Genomic DNA, 17,742 nt, shown 5'->3' on the forward strand with positions numbered 1-17,742 from the left:
ATGTAGATTTTCTAAAGACCTAATGAATAAACAAGCACAGAGTGCTGGCGGTGTAATTTACATTGTTAATGCAGATATGTGTATAATAAATATGCATTTGTGTGTCTTCAAATAAACTCTTCTTCTCTCTCTCTCTCTCTCTCTCTCTCTCTCTCTCTCTCTCTCTGTGTGTGTGTGTGTGTGAGAGAGAGAGAGAGAGAGAGAGAGAGAGAGCATTTCAAGGCTGTCTTTAACAATAATGCCACTTATTTGGGGTTTCAAGGGACAAATAAGATGGGCGAGTCTCGGCTTCTTAAATCAACCATCCACTACCCCTGAAGCCATCTAAGAAGCATTGAAGGCTGCATGCAGGATGTCACACTGGTTCACTTCAGATCAAGAGTGTAACACCATTCCTTTTTAACACCCTTTAAACTTGATGCTCTCCAGATGTTGTTGGACTCCACAGCACCTGTCAGCCCCAGCCAGCATTGACAGTGCTCAGGGGTGATAGTGGGGTCACAGTCCAGCAACCTCTGGAGAGCCACCAGGACAAATTCATGCCAGATGGGTCTATTGATGGCTGCTACCTATGATGGGAAGACAGGAATGACTGGCGTGCTCTGGTCCAGGGGGTCACGAAGACTCGGACACGACTAAACGACTAAACAACAGCAACAACAACCTATGATGGATGTGCTTTCCCTCCATGGTTGGAAGCAGTGATGCTTCTGAATATCACTTGCTGGAAGCCACAGGAGGAGAGAGGGCTCTTGTGCTTGAATCCTGTTTGCTGGTTTCCAAAAGGCACATGGCTGGCTACTATGAGAAGGTAAGGCAGGTAAAGGTAAAGGACCCCTGGACAGTTAAGTCCAGTCAAAGGCGATTATGGGGTGCAATGCTCGTCTCACTTTTAGGCCCAGGGAGCCAGCATTTGTCCACAAACAGCTTTTCAGGTCATGTGGCCAGCATGACTAAACCACTTCTGGCACAACAGAACATGGTGACAGAAGCCAGAGCACATGGAAACGCCATTTACCTTCCCGCCGCAGCGGTACCTATTTATCTACTTGCACTGGTGTGCTTTCAAACTGCTAGGTTGGCAGCAGCTGGGACAGAGCAACAGGAGCTCATCACTGTCAAACGGATTTGAACTGCTAACCTTCCGATTGGCAAGCCCAAGAGGCTCAGTGGTAGGGGAGCGCCACCTGCTTGCTCCCCTAGCTACTGTGAGACCAGGATGTTGGGCTACATAGACCATTGGCCTGATTCAGCAGGCTCTTCTTATGTACTTAAGCTCTTAATAACACCGCCCCTTTCTCAATGTGTGGGTACATCTTCCAGTAATGATGGTGTACATGTGTGAGTGAGGAACTGTCACGATTCCCTCCTTCAGGGGATGAAGCCAGGCATTCAGAGTGGGAGTGGGGATTGTTTACCAGGCAATCCCAGATGTCCATAGTACACTGGAAGCACTTGTGCAAGAATACTTTTCCACCCTGAGGAGGTTTGTTGTGTGTGTGTGTACACACACACACACACACACACAATATATATATATATATATATATATATATATATATATATATATATATATATATATAATTTAGTATGGAAGAACAGTATGACAACAGATCATCAAGGACAAAATGTAGTGTGTTACATCAAAACATATGCATTGAAAAGTATCATAATCATCAACAATAATAAAGTGTAAAAAATGAAACAAAATAAAAAGTATGCAAAAGGAGCTTTACATGCAATTGTAAATATAATCATGCCAAGCCAATAATTTGGTTTAGAAATGTAACAAAAGAGAATATTCCAAGAAAAATGTTACCATACACTATTATATAGCCCTTTATTTTCATTGACATGAATGGGCAAAAGAAATGAGAGTACACTATTGTTTGCTTCCCTGTATTGCCTTGCAATCTGCATTTGGGACCAATTTTGCATTTGTGGGTGGCTTTCTCTGATCATGGAAAGCTTACTAAGTATGGATTGAATCAATCTTTCCCTCCATATATTTTGGACTACAACTCCCATGAGCCACAGATGTGCTGGCTGAAGCTGGTTTGGATGAATGTTGTGGTTTAATTTTATTTGAGACCATGAACACAACATGCCACAATGTCAAGGGAGCGCAGAAGAAGCACCAAATGTGCTCAGTGCAAAATTCAGCTCTCTGGGAAATTTCAAGTTTGATGACTTCAAAAAAAGAAAACAAGTTTCCTGCCCTCAACATTACAAATGAGCAATACCTGCTAAGATCTCAGAAGCAGAAGAGCTGGCAGAAACAGATGCCCAGCAGAGGGGGCAGAAACAGGCTTCATCCTGTTTCACAGTTCCTTCCCCCTTCCCACATGATGAGCAAAACTGGGATAAGGTATGCAAACTAGTCAGAATAGCTGCATATAAATTAGGCTACCTAAGAGAAGCGGTTCAAATTTACACAATTTGTTTAGGGTGCATAATAATCTCGCCTTGGAGAGTTTTGGTTGCCTAGTCACAGAAGTGTCCATCTTTCAGTGTGCATGGTGTTTGCTTGTTCTTTTAAAAAAGAGCACCCAATTTGTTACTGTTTTATCAAATGAATTTTATTCTAATGACTACACGTGTAAGCCAATCTGGGTTCATTTATGATGAGTAAACTTAGCAAGCAGAATATTTTACTAGTTATCACTCTCTCCTTTCAGCTCTGACAAAGCGATTTCCCCCAAATATTTCTGTAGAGGGCACCCCTGACCAGATTTCCTCTAAATTTAGCACAGTCAAATTCTGGAGTCCTTAGCATATGTGTTAGAAATCTAGCCTGTAATGCAGCAGCAGGAAGATGAACAAGTCAGACCTGGAGGCTCTTGCAATCTCTGAATGAACTCAGAATGCTCTTTTGGTTTCTGGAAAGTATTCCAGTCCAGACACGTGCCTTTCATTCCCTGATTTGAGTGATGGGCTTTCCCACCCCTGTTTTTAAACAAACCTTCCCTCACTCGATGGCAAACATCTCACAGCTTCAACATGCTGGTTCTGGCATATATTATTTTAATTAAGTCAATGGCGATCTTCCCTTCCTGGGAGATCCATTCCATGCTGCAATTAGGAACGTATTGGTGCTAGCACATATGAATATTCAGGAGAGTGTCAATTAATTAGCAGACAGTGGAATCTCATTACAATGCTCAAAACCCTTTTAGTGCTAAGCGGAATTAAAGGGGCATTTGGCAATGCGCTGGATTAGGGAATATTTTACTGTGCACTCATTTAACTTCATTATCGTTGCACTTACACTACCCTCTGATTTTTATTAATTAAATTGCTCATTAATTTGTCCAGAAAGAAGAGATAAAAGTTTTATGATGCCACAGCACTCGTGCTGGGATCGTTTTCAAAAGTGTACTTCTGCCTCACTCCGTTGGCCCAAGGAAGGTAATTTGCCATGCTTAGTAAGGAACTGAACATACAGTCCTTCACATGAATCTACTTGTGGAGTACCCTCATTCATAAACACTCTTTCTTAAGCTCTCCAGAAAAAAGTCTAAACCAGAGATCTGGGTCCCTCAATGTGGTACCCCTGGGCACAGAGGAGGCTCCACATCTTTGCTTAAATGTTTTGCTGAAATGTTTCACAACTTGTGTGTAATCTTTGACATTTTCTGTGGCAATAATCAAATAATCAACAAAGGCAAGGTAAGAAATTTGTCCATTATTACACTTGGTGTACAAACATTTGTTGGCATGGCCTTGTTTGTACTCAAGCTGTGTTAGTATTTTATGTAGCTTCTGATTCCAGGCCCTAGCAGCCTGTTTCAGTCCATAAAGTCCTTTTTGTAGTTTGCACACTAAATGACTCTCATGCATTCTTACACGGCTGTATCGGACAGTTGGATCAAAAACTTCATCATAGTCTTTGCAATATCGGTGACTGAAACCTTGAACCACAAGTCTGGCTTTGTAGCACTGCACTTTGCCTTCTGTCCCTTGTTTAATTTAAAAAACCCACTTCCTTCCTATCACCTTCTTCCCAGGAGGTAGATTAGTAAGAATCCAGATGTTGTTTTGATACAATGCATCCTCCTCTGCAACCTCCCCCCCTAGACAGGCTTCTGTAGCTGGTGCCTTCTCTCTCGCCTCCCATGTGGAAGGTTCCCGAAGTAACGCCGATGCTGTGAAGGAGGACAGCTGTAATGATGGAACACCTCTACTGGTCCTGGAAATGCACCAGCTTCCTCCTCTTCCTCCAACGCAGGCATGGCCGCATCAAGCTGCTCCAATTCATCTCTGGCGCTGCTGCTAGGAGTCTGGTCCTCTGGGTCTTTTTCTTGTGCGTCGCCTGTAGAGGGGGCTATGACACTGGAAAGAAGATCTGGACATTGAAAAGTTAGTGAGGGGAAGTGTATAAGGTCATTGGCTTCTTCTGATTTATCAGAAAAGTCCACAACACTATTCCTTGTGCCAACTTTGTTGTGCTCATCAAAATGAACTACATGTCTTGTGCTGCTTTTTCCTCTTTCCAGGTCCATAACTTTGTAACCTTTTCCTCCAGTGGCATATCCCACAAAGATACCTGCTTGCACTCTGAAGTCAAGCTTGTGTCTATGTTCTCTGGGAACATGGCTGAAGCCTAGGCTTCCAAATACATGAATGTGTGACAGATTGGGAGTTCTCCCATGCCAAAGCTCAAGAGGTGTGTGTGGGCAGTCTGTTCTGGAGATCCACTGCAGTTGCTTCTGTGTCTTCCCACATGCGTCGAGGTAGAGATGCATTTGTTAACATGCACCTTGTCATCTCCATGATGGATCTGAACTTTCTTTTCAGCTACTTAATCCTGTGGTGGGGTATAAGGAACAGTGGTTACATGTTCAATCCCCTCTTTTTCTACAAGGGATTACAAGTCGCAAGAGCAAAAACTCACCCCCATTATCCATCTTCAGGAGAGCTGGTGCTCTCTGCAATTTGTTCTTCACCATGGCAAGGAATTTCTGGAACATTTCCAGTGTTTGACTCTTTTCCTTGAGAAAATATGCTGCACAAAATGGCATCAGTATGCAATTATTCTCCAATGAGGGAACAAACATTGGACCATGTAAGTCACTGCAGATTATGTCAAGCACTTTGGTGCTTCTTTGTTCAGTGTGAGGAAAAAAGGAAGGTTCAACAGCTTCTCAGAGACACAACTTACATGTTTGTTGGTGCTGAGATGTCCTGTGTTGGAAGTGCATTATCAGTGGGTCCCATGTGAGGAATGTCTGCCTCCCTCAGACATTCCAGACAGAGCCAGTGTGGTGTAGTGGTTAAGAGCGGTAGTCACGTAATCTGGGAAACCGGGTTCGTGTCTCCGCTCCTCCACATGCAGCTGCTGGGTGACCTTGGGCCAGTCACACTTCTGTGAAGTCTCTCAGCCCCACTCACCTCACAGAGTGTTTGTTGTGGGGGAGGAAGGGAAAGGAGAATGTTAGCCGCTTTGAGACTCCTGAAGGGGAGTGAAAGGCGGGATATCAAATCCAAACTCTTCTTCTTCTTCTTCTCCCTGTGGAGATGAGGAAGTTGAAACTGTGGGTCACACCTTTTTCAAATATGATCTTTGTAGAGAGGAGCATAACAGGCTATTTTGCCCCATTATGAGGAAACACCTTGAAGGACCCCAGAATGATATCTGGAATAGTTCATGGCTGATGCAAACAATTTAATAACAGAACTAGTGGCCAGGTTCCTCTTCTCTGCTCAAAGGACTAATAAGTTGATTCCTTCACTCTCTTGGCAGTTTGGATCTCATGTTTTTATCCTTTGTAACACATTGTATTTTAAATATGTGTATGTTTTAATGATTTCATTTCTTGTTTGTTTTCTTACAATGGATCTGTGACCATGTAATACATGATTGATTGATATCTGGTGCTTGGATCTGATATTTGCTTTAGTGCGCATTGTATCTCTTCTAGGGAGGAAGATGGGGAGAAAACCAGAATCATTTGACTCCATCTTCAGGGACTCCTGCCACTCTCTCCCATTAGCTGCTCCCACTGCCACCCACCAAGCCACTGCCACCCACCAAGAGTAGCAGGTCTTGGTGGGTGGCAGTGGGAGCAGCTAATGGGAGAGAGTGGCAGGAGTCCCTGAAGATGGAGTCAAATGATTCTGGTTTTCTCCCCATCTTCCTCCCTAGAAGAGATACAATGCGCACTAAAGCAAATATCAGATCCAAGCACCAGATATCAATCAATCATGTATTACATGGTCACAGATCCATTGTAAGAAAACAAACAAGAAATGAAATCATTAAAACATACACATATTTAAAATTTGTTAAAAGTCTTGTGGTGCAGCAGAGCCCTTGGTGGCTATGTGCTCATGAGTTAGCTTCTCCATGGAAACTATGTAGAGTCTTTTTGTACCACACATTTAGTGTAAAAGTCAAAGCATCCTTCCAGCCCTGAGTTAGAGGAGGAGCAATATAATCCACAGCCTTTTCTATTACTGTACTAGCAAGGAGTGCTCTGCCAGGGAATATTCTGAAAAAAAACAAAAAACAAAAAAAACATGTGATTTTTAAAATGGATAGTGTAATATGTGAATTTTGATCTGCCATGCCAAAAATCAGGGGAAATCATGCCCAAGTCATGTCCCAATCTGCCATCTTGGTTCAAAATGGTGCCCAGTGTCCAAACATTTAGAAAGACTATCATCTCCACCTTGAAACGTCTTGTGTCATGATATCTCAAGAGGCGTCTGAATGCATAGAGAACAAGAAGACAAACCATTTTCGAAAATATATACAGTAGTAGATATCTCTCTCTAGGACAGTGGGGGGTAACTTGTGCCCATCATCATTGGTCTTTCCCAGCAATGACCATCCAACAGCATCTGAAGGGCACAAGTTTGGCAGAGATCAGGGCATCTGACCCTTCAGATGTTGCTGGAATGCAACTCCTGTCATATTTGACAATTGGCCACTCTGGCTGGGACTGGAGGGCCACAGGGTGCCTACCACTGCTCCAGGATCTGAACAACTCAATTGGTTGCAGACAGAGAAGCTTCTGCCTCTGTATGTAACCAGCTGAGATGTCTCTGTGACATCAAGGCAACTCAGGCAATCACTGCAAAGGTTTAATCACCAAAACTATCTCAATATCTCTTAGTGCTTTACTACACCAATATTTGTAGTGCAAACAATGGATTAGCATCAATGAGCAGAGAGTCCAAAGGTGGGGGAAAATCACATCTTAACAAGAATATAATAAAATGGTCTTGAATGTGCCACAAGTCTTCACTTTTCTTTTTCCTCTAACAGCCTGACTCTTCAGGAATCTATTCACTCTCTAATTATATGGCAATACTTAAATTTTCATAACCCCCCCCCCCCGATCATTGTATTAATAAGATCTATTTTAAAGAAAGAAAGAAATGTCTGCAGGATATTGTGATTTAGAAAAAACAAACAAAAATTCCCTTGGAAATGTTTTATATTAAATATTCATAGCATTCAAATTCTATAGGCGTGTCATTCCATGGAATGGAAGAGCGTAATGCAACCAGAAAGCCCACAATGAAAAGGCAGCTAGGGCAGAAAACCTCCTCACAGGAGGCAGCCAAATGATGGAGATATGAGGGAAAGTCACATTTATTCTGACATCCAGCAAATGATTGGTTAGCCAACTCCCACCACCCCAACAAACAAAAAAGTTAGAAAGACAGACATTAAATCCACCTCACAAAAAGGAGCTGCTAAATATGAATTTAAAGTTAATATGTATGTAAAATCAATTAGTTGCATTTGGTGACATCAAAATAAGTTCGAGGGAAGGGGTGGGAAAAGCAGAACAGAGAGAGAGAGAGAGAGAGAGAGAGAGAGAGAGAGAGAGAACCAACCTTCTGGGCATTTGGAACCATATGCTGGAATTAGAGTTAATTGACTAATTACATAAATTAGACATTAATTTTACAGCACATCAAGTATAAAAGACATCTCAATTAATTGTGCATAAACTACAAGGTTAAAAGGGGGGGTCAGTGTCGACAACGGGAAAATGTCACTTGGGGTGTTTCTTTGTGCAGTTGGGATGAGCCTAAGCTGCGGTCCTTTTGGGTAGTGACCCATCATTGAAATGCAGGGAACCATCAGGGATGGCAAAGCTAGTGAAAGATGCATTGGGTGCCCAGATTTTGCTGCTGTCTCTAGGCAATCATTAATGCAAGGATCAAAGACGGGGGTTGGGGAGCCTCCATTTCATTAAAATCAATTATACATCTTGAGATTGATTAGTTTTTGTCAGGAACAAAAGGCAAATCTCTAACTGATCTCTGATGTTTATTGATCCAACCATTAGCCATGCACTTGATGTTGGACGACAGTCTGTGAGGACTCCATGATAAATCTTACTCAGGGTATCAGTGCTGGGCCATAGGTGGTCAACCACATGAAGAGCTGGAGGTGTGAATACCAAAGGTATGTCCAAAGACACATGAGGCTACCATGATTTTGAAGCTAAACAGGTCAGTGCCTGGATGGCTAACCACTTGAGAACCACAAGTATATTGCCTTGAGCTCTGTAGAAGAAAGGCAGCATGTGGATGCCAGAAGATAGATAAATACATAAATCACAGGCAGTATTGAGAACAGACACAAGGACATTGAGGAACCATCTTGCTCAATTTTGCCTACACTGACTCCAGGATTTCAAGCAGGGTTCTCTCCCAGCCCTGCCTCCAGATACTGGGGATTGAACATGGGACCTTCTGCATGTCAAGCAGGTGCTCTACCACTGAGCTATAGCCTTGAGGTAGACTCATTGGAAAGACAACCCAAAGGCCGAGTCAGCTGGGGTGGTGCTCCATTGTGGTGTAGCGATTAGAGGGTCCAACTAGGACTTGGGAGGCCAGGGTTCAGATCATCACTTGGCCACAACACTCCCTGGGTGACCTTGGGCCAGTCACTGCCTCTCAACCTGATCTCCCTCATGGGGTTGTTGTGGGGACTAATGGAAGAGGGGGATAATAAACATGTATATCAGCTTGAGCTCCTTGGAGAAAAAGATGGAATATAAATACAATAAACAACAGTGGCCCGTTTAGTCCAGCATCTCTTCTCACACCAGCAAGCAGGACCCAAGAACAGGAGCACCCACAGCTCAGCTGTGAAATGGGGTTGGGGGTGACAGACACTCTGACATGTTTGTTTATTTTGTAAAATTTATGGACCACTTGATTGTTTAAAGACACACACCCTCAAAACAGTTTAGAAAACAGTAAACATTAAATTATCGCTAAGAAAAATAGCAGCAATAATTTAAGATGTTTGAAAAGTTAAAATGACAACTAAAAACAAATGATAACTCACATCAACAAATTAAAGCTCACATCTGAGAGTAAGATCCATTGGAAGAAAAGACCTACTTAAGATTCCACTCCAAATTAGCTGGGAACAATTCTAAGCAGGTATTTTTTAAAAAAGTGAAATGCCAAGATGTGGTCATTCACCTCCCACCAAGTCCTATTAATGCAAAAAGACGTCTTGGTACAAGCAAGTTCATAAGACTCAGAACATAAGACTCAGAACCAGGAACAGCAACACAGCATAAAGTACCAACCAGCATTTAAGCAAACAGACTGACAAAGAATGGCACATTCTATTCTGTTTCTTACCAATATTTAGCAGAGTTCAGCTACTTAAGGACGGTGCCACACAATGCAGTGTAACAGTGTTAGGGGGTTAGGCACAATAAGGAGCTAAAAGGGTTTATAGGGTGTGATATTTAGTTCCCCCATCCCAGCCACAGGCAATAAATTGTCTTGAGAGAGCTCCATGGTAGATTGCTAGGACCACCTGCTAGGTTTTCAATTACTTCTAGAAGTGAATTACGGTATGCCTCGGTTGCATTGGTAGACTTGCAGCCACCAAGTGGCGAATGCTGTCATTGCCTTTTCAATGCAATGAAATGTCTGTCAACAGTGATTTCATTCTATTTGGACCAGATGGAGATTCAGCCACCTGCCCTCTATCTAAAATGTCTCTAGTTGCTGAGCATCCAACTTTTTTTGTAAAAACTTCCAATAAAAGAAAGTCTACACGAGTCATAGGCTGATGATTCAATTACGTTGTGATTTAGGGACAGTGGTAGAGGTCGTGTTTTGAGTGCAGAATGTCCCATATTGGCTCCACCCCGGAGTGCAGAATGTCCCATATTGGCTCCACTTATGAGACTGTGGAGAGCCACTGGCAGCCAGGGAGATAAAGGCAGGACTAAAGAGGCAACTAGTGTGGCCTGGGAAAACATATGGCAGCATACTGTTCTACAATCCCAGCTGCCTTGTAGGATGTTTAGAAGAAGCCCTCCAAGTGAAACCCAAGGAATGGAACATGGTCCACAGGGCCAAAGGGGGCTTGCAGAAGGTGAAAGGTCCAAAGGACTCCAGCACATGTGATGGCTGGGGATAAAACCTCAAGGTTACATTCTTAATTTAATAAAAACAATTAAACAACAACAAATTAATGCTATTGTTTGCATTTTTATTTCACTGTGTATTTGAAGAGGTGAGTCAAAAAAGCCTATACAGATTTTTCAAAACAGCCTGATCTCAGGCTGGCCTGCGCTTGTGAGGCACGATTTAGCAGGGTGCTGAGCCGGGGATATCTCCCCGCCCCCCTACCCCACCCCAAAGCATGCTTGCACTCACACATCCGTCCTGGATTACTTAAACTAAAAGGCTAAAGCTTGTCAACAGCTTCCTTATTTTTGCTGCAAGGGGTGTACTCTGCTGAACTCTCAAACGTGAGTAAGAAAGAATAATACCTGGCTGATACGTCACCTCCTGGTTTCTATACACGCGTTGCATTTGCAAAGACATCTTTTGGGTTGTTTTTGTTTTGATTATGTATTTTGTGTTTTTATATTGTGATTTTATCTTCTGAACTGCCCTGAGGTCTGTGGGTGTAGGGCAGTGTACAAATTTAATAAATAATAATAATTTGCATTTGGAGGAAAAGGGAGGGGGAAGAAGATGGAGAGAGATGGGGTATTGTTCTTTTGTTCTATTTTGTTCTATTATTAGTGTAGAGAGTTTGTGTCAGCATCACGTGGGTAGGTTTGCTGTTTATGTATTTATTTAATTTTATTGATAATGCCAGAGGTTAGACGAGTTTGGCTGGCTGCGTCCAATTGATTGCAGTGTGGCTTGTTTGTGGGGGGGGGGGGAGCAGAGATTGTTGGGTCAGGGTAGCCATATTGATTCATATGCTGCTGGGGGGATACGTCTTTGTCCTGCTGTGTTGTGTATGTGATGAAGGAGAGCCATACTGGGGTTAAGGCGTCCTCCTTTGTTTGTCCCCATGCTAGTTTAAGTTTGTTGGCTAACTTCTCTAGTAGGGCGGTTTCCATACATTTTGGCAACACGAGTCTATGTTCACTCCTGATAGGTTCTTCTAGTGTCTAGTTACAATATTTCTAGATGATGCAAGTAAGTGACTTGTGAGTTCCCTGTTTTGTTATTTTGGAAATTTCCTGCAGCACTGATATCCAGAAGGATTGAACATGCACATGTGGAAGCATGTGTCGATGGAGGTGCAGCATTTAGATGAGGTTCCTGGGTGTATCGGGACGCTAGTGGCGCTGTAGTCTAAACCAGTGTTTCCCAACCGGTGTTCCACCCCGGCCGGCTGGGCCGCTTCCTGGGTTCGCTGCCGCCCGACGCCGAGGCGCCGTGCCTGGAGGCACAGGCGGGCGAGAGCCTGGCCAAGGCGCGCGCGCTGCTGGCCTTCCAGCGCGGCGACTTCGCCGAGCTCTACCGCCTGGTGCAGAGCCGGCGATGGGATGTGGGAGGGAGGGAGCTCGCCGCCCCGCGTGTGCCTATGTGGGGCACGTTACAGCCCCGTGACGTCAGCGCCACACAGGCAGCCAGGCAGGCAGACGGCAAGAGCCCCGCGCTGGGCGGCCTCTCCTCGCCGCCGCCGCCTTGCCTCTCGCTGCCCGACTCGCCCGCCTCCCTCCCACGGCACACCAGGCAACGTCTCGCGGCACACTAGTGTGCCGCGGAACACCGGTTGGGAAACACTGGTCTAAACCACTGCCGATCGGAAGCTCGGCATTTTGAATCCCTGAGATGGGGTGAGCTCCTGTTGCTTGGTCCCTGCTCCTGCCAACCTAGCAGTTTGAAAGCACACAGTGCAAGTAGATAAATAGGTACTGCTCCGGTGGGAAGGTAAACGGCGTTTCCGTGCGCTGCTCTGGTTCGCCAGAAGTGGCTTAGTCATGCTGGCCACATGACCAGCTGGCTTAGTCATGCTGGCCACATGACCAGCTGTACACCGGCTCCCTCAGCCAATAAAGCGAGATGAGCGCCACAACCCAAGAGTTGTTTACGACTGGACTTAACTGTCAGGGGTCCTTTACCTTTTACCTGGGTGTATCAGCACCAGCTTCCATGATGTTAGGTAATATATATCTATACTGTATACAGTGGTACCTCGGGTTAAGTACTTAATTCGTTCCAGAGGTCCATTCTTAACCTGAAACTGTTCTTAACCTGAAGCACCACTTTAGCTAATGGGGCCTCCTGCTGCCACCGCATGATTTCTATTCTCATCCTGGGGCAAAGTTCTTAACCCGAGGTACTATTTCTGGGTTAGCGGAGTCTGTAACCTGAAGCGTATGTAACCTGAAGCGTATGTAACCCGAGGTACCACTGTATAAGTTTTAGGGTGAGTTCTCTTATTTTGGCTGAGATTGATTTAAATGGGTTTATTTTGTATCCCATGTCCTGCTCCCATTGGTTTTTAACCATGGTAAGGCAGTTTGTCTTGGAGTAGTATTTTACACATGGTAGAGACCACCCATTTATTGTGTCCCACTGCTGTTAGGAGGAGTTTCTCAAAGCTAGTCAGTGGCCTGGTGGCTGATGTTTTTGTTGCTGGGTTGTTTAGGAAGGTTTGTAGTTGGTGGTGGGTCAGCCTGTGTATTGGGGTGTCCCCCAGTTTATCTTGTATTTCCCATGTTTATATAGGGTTGTCATTTTTGTAGAAGTTGGTTAGGCAATATTGGCCTTTAGTTTGCCAGGTTTTTATTTGGATGCTTTGGGGTGCAAGGTGGAATAGTGGGTGTTGAGCCAGGAGAATTAGTAGGGATGGGGGGTGGGGCCAGTTTCCCTGCTTTTTCCTTTCATGCTTTAAGCATGGATTGTATGAACCTGTTTAGAGTTCTGGAATTTTTCCTTAGTTTGCTTTGGAGGAATGGATTCACTCTGGTGGGGGTGTTTCCTGCTTTATCTATCTCCATGTGCACACATTGTTTCATCTCATTTTCCAGGATATATGGTATTATGTGGTGCACTTGGTAGGCAATGTACTATAATTCTTTTCTGGGAATTCCTCCTCTTCCTGATGATGGGAGGTGCAGAAATTTGGAGCTAACTTGTGAAATGTATGGTTCTGCTCTTAGGCAAGAACCAGATGCACAAATATAGGATGGGGGGCATCTGGCTTACTAGCAGCGCATGTGAAAAGGATCTAGGGAGTCTTGGTGGACCACAAGCTTAACATGAGTCAATAGTGTGATGCAGCAGCAAAAACAAACAAAAAACAAAAACAAAGCTAGTGCTATTCTTGGCTGCATCAAGAGAAGTCTAGTGTCCAGATCAAGGGAAGTAATAGTACCACTCTATTCTGCCTTAATCAGACCACACCTGGAATACTGTGTCCAATTCTGGGCACCACAATTTAAGAAGGATGCTGGAGGGTAGGACTCGAACCAATGGCTTCAAGTTACAAGAAAGGAGGTTCTAATTAAACATTCGGAAAAACTTTCTAACAGTAAGAGTTGCTTGACAGTGGAACAGACTCCCATGAGAGGTGGTGGACTCTCCTTCCTTGAAGGTTTCTAAGCAGAGGTTGGATGTCCATCTGTCATGGATGCGTTAGCTGAGATTCCTGCATTGCAGGGGGTTGGACTCGATGACCCTCGGGGTCCCTTCCAACTCTAAGATTCTATGATTCTATTACTTTTTGTGCGAGAAGAGAAATGAATGTAGGGTTCCCCCTCCCCCGCTGTTTATAGAGTTGGATTGAGGGAATCCAGAATGGAAGGGTTTGAAATAGGTAGGTTAGCTTTGGGAGGGTACTCTTTTTAATCAAGGCTATTTTGTCTTAGAGGGTGAAGCTGGTTGTGCTCCTTTCCTTCCGGTCTTTGTTTTAATAATGACTGGTGTTGAACAGGAGTCAACAAGCAGCGAGAACCACAATGCAAGTGCAGATTTGATGGGGGGCAAAGTTCTGCAGGACTCAGGACAGCTCCAAAGGGGCTCGAGCTCTTGCAGGGCTACAACACTTTTTGGGGGAGGGGGTGCTTTAAATCAGGAAAATAACATGGTGGGTAGGGATAACCCATTCCCCAGCACTGGCGCTCTAATCAGATTTGGGACCCCTGTGGCCAATTCAAATGTAAAATTGGGAGATACAATGCTAAATCATTGGGAGCGCCATCACATTTTGAGAATTCTGATCCTCCTAAAGCATGCTTAGGCAAACTAAGGCCCGGGGGCTGGATCCGGCCCAATCGCCTTCTAAATCCGGCCTGCAGACGGTCCAGGAATCAGCGTGTTTTTACATGAGTAGAATATGTCCTTTTATTTAAAATGCATCTCTGGCTTATTTGTGGGGCATAGGAATTCATTCATATTTTTTCCCCAAAATATAGCCTGGCCCCCCACAAGGTCTGAGGGACAGTGGACCAGCCCCCTGTCGAAAAAGTTTGCTGACCCCTGTCCTAGAGTCAAGTCACACCCCCCCCCCCCAAAGCTTGCCTTTCGACGGTTTTGAAAATGGATGGGAAGCTGCCACATGGATGTCTTTCAACTGAGGCAAAACGATCATTTTGATGGAGTTCCCTTTTGAAAGTAAAAAATAAAATAAAAATTATTTACCGTTGCCAGATGCTAGAGGTACTTGAGGGAGAAGCTGACAAGTGGATAATTGTCAGCGGAACTAAAACAGACACTGTTTACAGTGGTGCATGATTAATTGTGAGCAAATAAAACAGAAGCTACCTATGCTAGTAAATTCTTTCAAGTTCAACACACACACGAGAGAGAGAGAGAGAGAGGAAAAGGGATGAGCTGTACTCATAGTAGCTTTCAAGATAAAAGCTGTACAAGAAGATCAGGGCAATTAAAGCAGCCTTCCCCAACCTGATACCCTCCAGATATTTTTGACTACCACTCCCATGAACCACAGGGAAGCGGGTGGCGCTGTGGGTAAAACCTCAGCGCCTAGGACTTGCCGATCGCATGGTTGGCGGTTTGAATCCCTGCAGCGGGGTGAGCTCCCGTCGTTCGGTCCCAGCTCCTGCCCACCTAGCAGTTCGAAAGCACTCTTAAGTGCAAGTAGATAAATAGGTACCGCTTTATAGCGGGAAGGTAAACGGCGTTTCCGTGTGCTGCACTGGTGCAGGCTCGCCAGAGCAGCTTCGTCACGCTGGCCACGTGACACGGAAGTGTCTCCGGACAGCGCTGGCCCCCGGCCTCTTAAGCGAGATGGGCGCGCAACCCCAGAGTCGGACACGACTGGCCCATACGGGCAGGGGTACCTTTACCTTTACCCATGAACCACAGCTGTGCTGGCTGAAGCTTATGGGGTGTGTAGTCCAAAACCTGGAGGGCACCAGGTTGGCAAAGGCTGAATTAAATTATGCAGTGTTGAAGGACGTCCAAGGCTTGCAGGGAGTGGAAGCATGAATCTAGGCAGGATTGGGACCCAAGAGGGACTGAATGATGGAAGAGACCCACTGGAGAAGCAGCCCACTTGAGGGAAGCTATGGCTCAGTAGCAAAGCCCCTGTTTTGCATGCAAAAAATATCCCAAGTTCAATCCCTGGTATTTTCAGTAAGGTAATAGGTGATGTGGAAAAAATTCTGCCAGAGACTTGGAGAGCTCAGAGGAGACAATATTGGTCACAATGACTTGAACAGCTTCAAAAGTTCAGAGACAAAGTTCATAACTGGGTGAGATCCACACTGGCAAGTCCACCTAGAGGCATGTAGAAGAGAAAGGATGTGGACAGGGAAGCTAGCAGGCTGGGAAGGAAAGGGACAAGGACAGGAAGCCCTTGTAGGCAGGGTGAGAGTGTGGCCATTGCCCAAAGAAAGAGTCATGCCTCATCTGGAAGCACTGGTAGCCAAGCCATGAAAACAGGTATGTGAAAGTGTAAGTCTGAGGAAAAGTAGGCAGACTAAGCACATGCTTTGGGTACCAAGAAAGGCTGGACCTTCTGGAGGCTGCAGCAGGCCCTGGTTTCACAGTAAGGTCGTGCATGGCAGCAGTGGCAGCAGGGATAGTGGTGTCAGTGGGGGGTGTCAGTTGTGGGGCACACAGCAGGGGGGGCCTGAGTTCCCACAACAAAATTTTGTGGCTGCTAGGGCCCTCAAGGCCCCCTGGAGTTGGCGCCACTGATAATACCCATTCCCTGCTTGTAAGAACTTGATCTTTTAATATGGCGGCACCTACACTTTGGAGCTCCCTCCTCATGGATGCCAGGCAGTCGCCTTCAGTGCCTGCTCAAAACATCATTGCTTAAACAAGCCTTCTCAGATGTTTAGAAAAGTGGTGCAGATTTTTAATTTGCATTTAGTCTGTCATTATTTCAACTTTTCAGAAGTTTTTTGTTTTATATTTTTTGTAAACCACCTTGAGGTGTATTCTTTCAATGAAGCAGTGTATAAATTCTGTGAAATAAATGAATGAAATGCAACTGTCTGAAGCTGAGTGACAGAGAGCTTGTTCAGAGGAAACAGCAGTTTGTGCCATGTCACTCCCAGGAGAGAGGCGTGGCACAGGCGAGCTGCAGGCCCCATGGTGAGTGCTGCCCAGCATTTTGTAACCCCCCTCAGTGGTGACACCCAGGGCAAACCGCACCCCCACACCCCCTTCCTCTGCCCCTGTGTGCCTGTTTTGAGGAGAAAATATGGAAGTACACAACAAGAGGAAGTTATAAAAATGGAGATGGGAACCATTCTACCAATCTGTCACGCTTTAACTGTGACCAAGAAACAGATCACAGGGCAGGGCAACTGTGCAAATGGGCTATGCAAAGGCTAGAAGTGGGAAAGAGCAGCAAAGGGTGTGGAGGCAGGAACTGGCTGGTGCTGATGTCTCAAGATGAAATGCAGGAGGAGGCAGAAGACATTCCACGGAGGCTCAGCTAGGTGAGAAGGAGCATTTTTGAAATGCCAAAACCCCCCAATTATCCAGATCCATCTCATTTTTAAGCAGGTTCACTGGTAGGTGGAAAACAGAAATGAAGAGAAGCTAGGCAGATTTTATAGTACTAAAGCTGGATATTAATTTTAGTTGTGCTGGGTAAAAATCAATATATCTAAAGAATTTTTCCTGAAGACTCCTTCCCTGTAATCATTGATTATGATGATGGTGATAATAATCATTAATAGATTCTGCCCGCCACTCAAATCTAACTGGCACCAAGGAAACAAGCAGGGAGCCCAAAAAACATATTATCTAAATGTGTATAATAGAGAAAAAGAGAATAAAATAAAATAAAGTAGATAAAATATAACACAGAGTAAATAAGATGGACACCAGCAACTTAATTTCCTGGAGAAATTGTGTATTTTCATACGTTGGACAAGCCGGTCAAATGAGTTGTTGTGCTACCAAAGTTGATTTACAGGGCTCGGATGCCCATATACACTGTTTTCCAGCCCTCTCAAGCAACCCTTCATTGACGAGTTGCCTTTGAACAAAGCATGTGGCCAAGCCTAGTAG

General features: G+C 44.7%; 1 long non-coding RNA gene across 1 annotated transcript in view; it reads right to left on the minus strand.

The window, feature by feature from the left end:
* Nucleotides 1-596: 596 nt before the first annotated feature.
* The window catches only part of LOC310693704, a 354,955-nt gene continuing 337,809 nt past the window's right edge, over nucleotides 597-17,742 (minus strand). The window contains exon 3 of the long non-coding RNA XR_014519347.1: nucleotides 597-664. This is a non-coding gene — a long non-coding RNA (uncharacterized lncRNA). The remainder of the gene's footprint in view (nucleotides 665-17,742) is intronic.

The sequence above is a fragment of the Podarcis liolepis genome (assembly GCF_965112155.1).
Source record: "Podarcis liolepis genome assembly, chromosome: 14".
NCBI classification, from domain to species: Eukaryota; Metazoa; Chordata; class Lepidosauria; order Squamata; family Lacertidae; genus Podarcis; species Podarcis liolepis.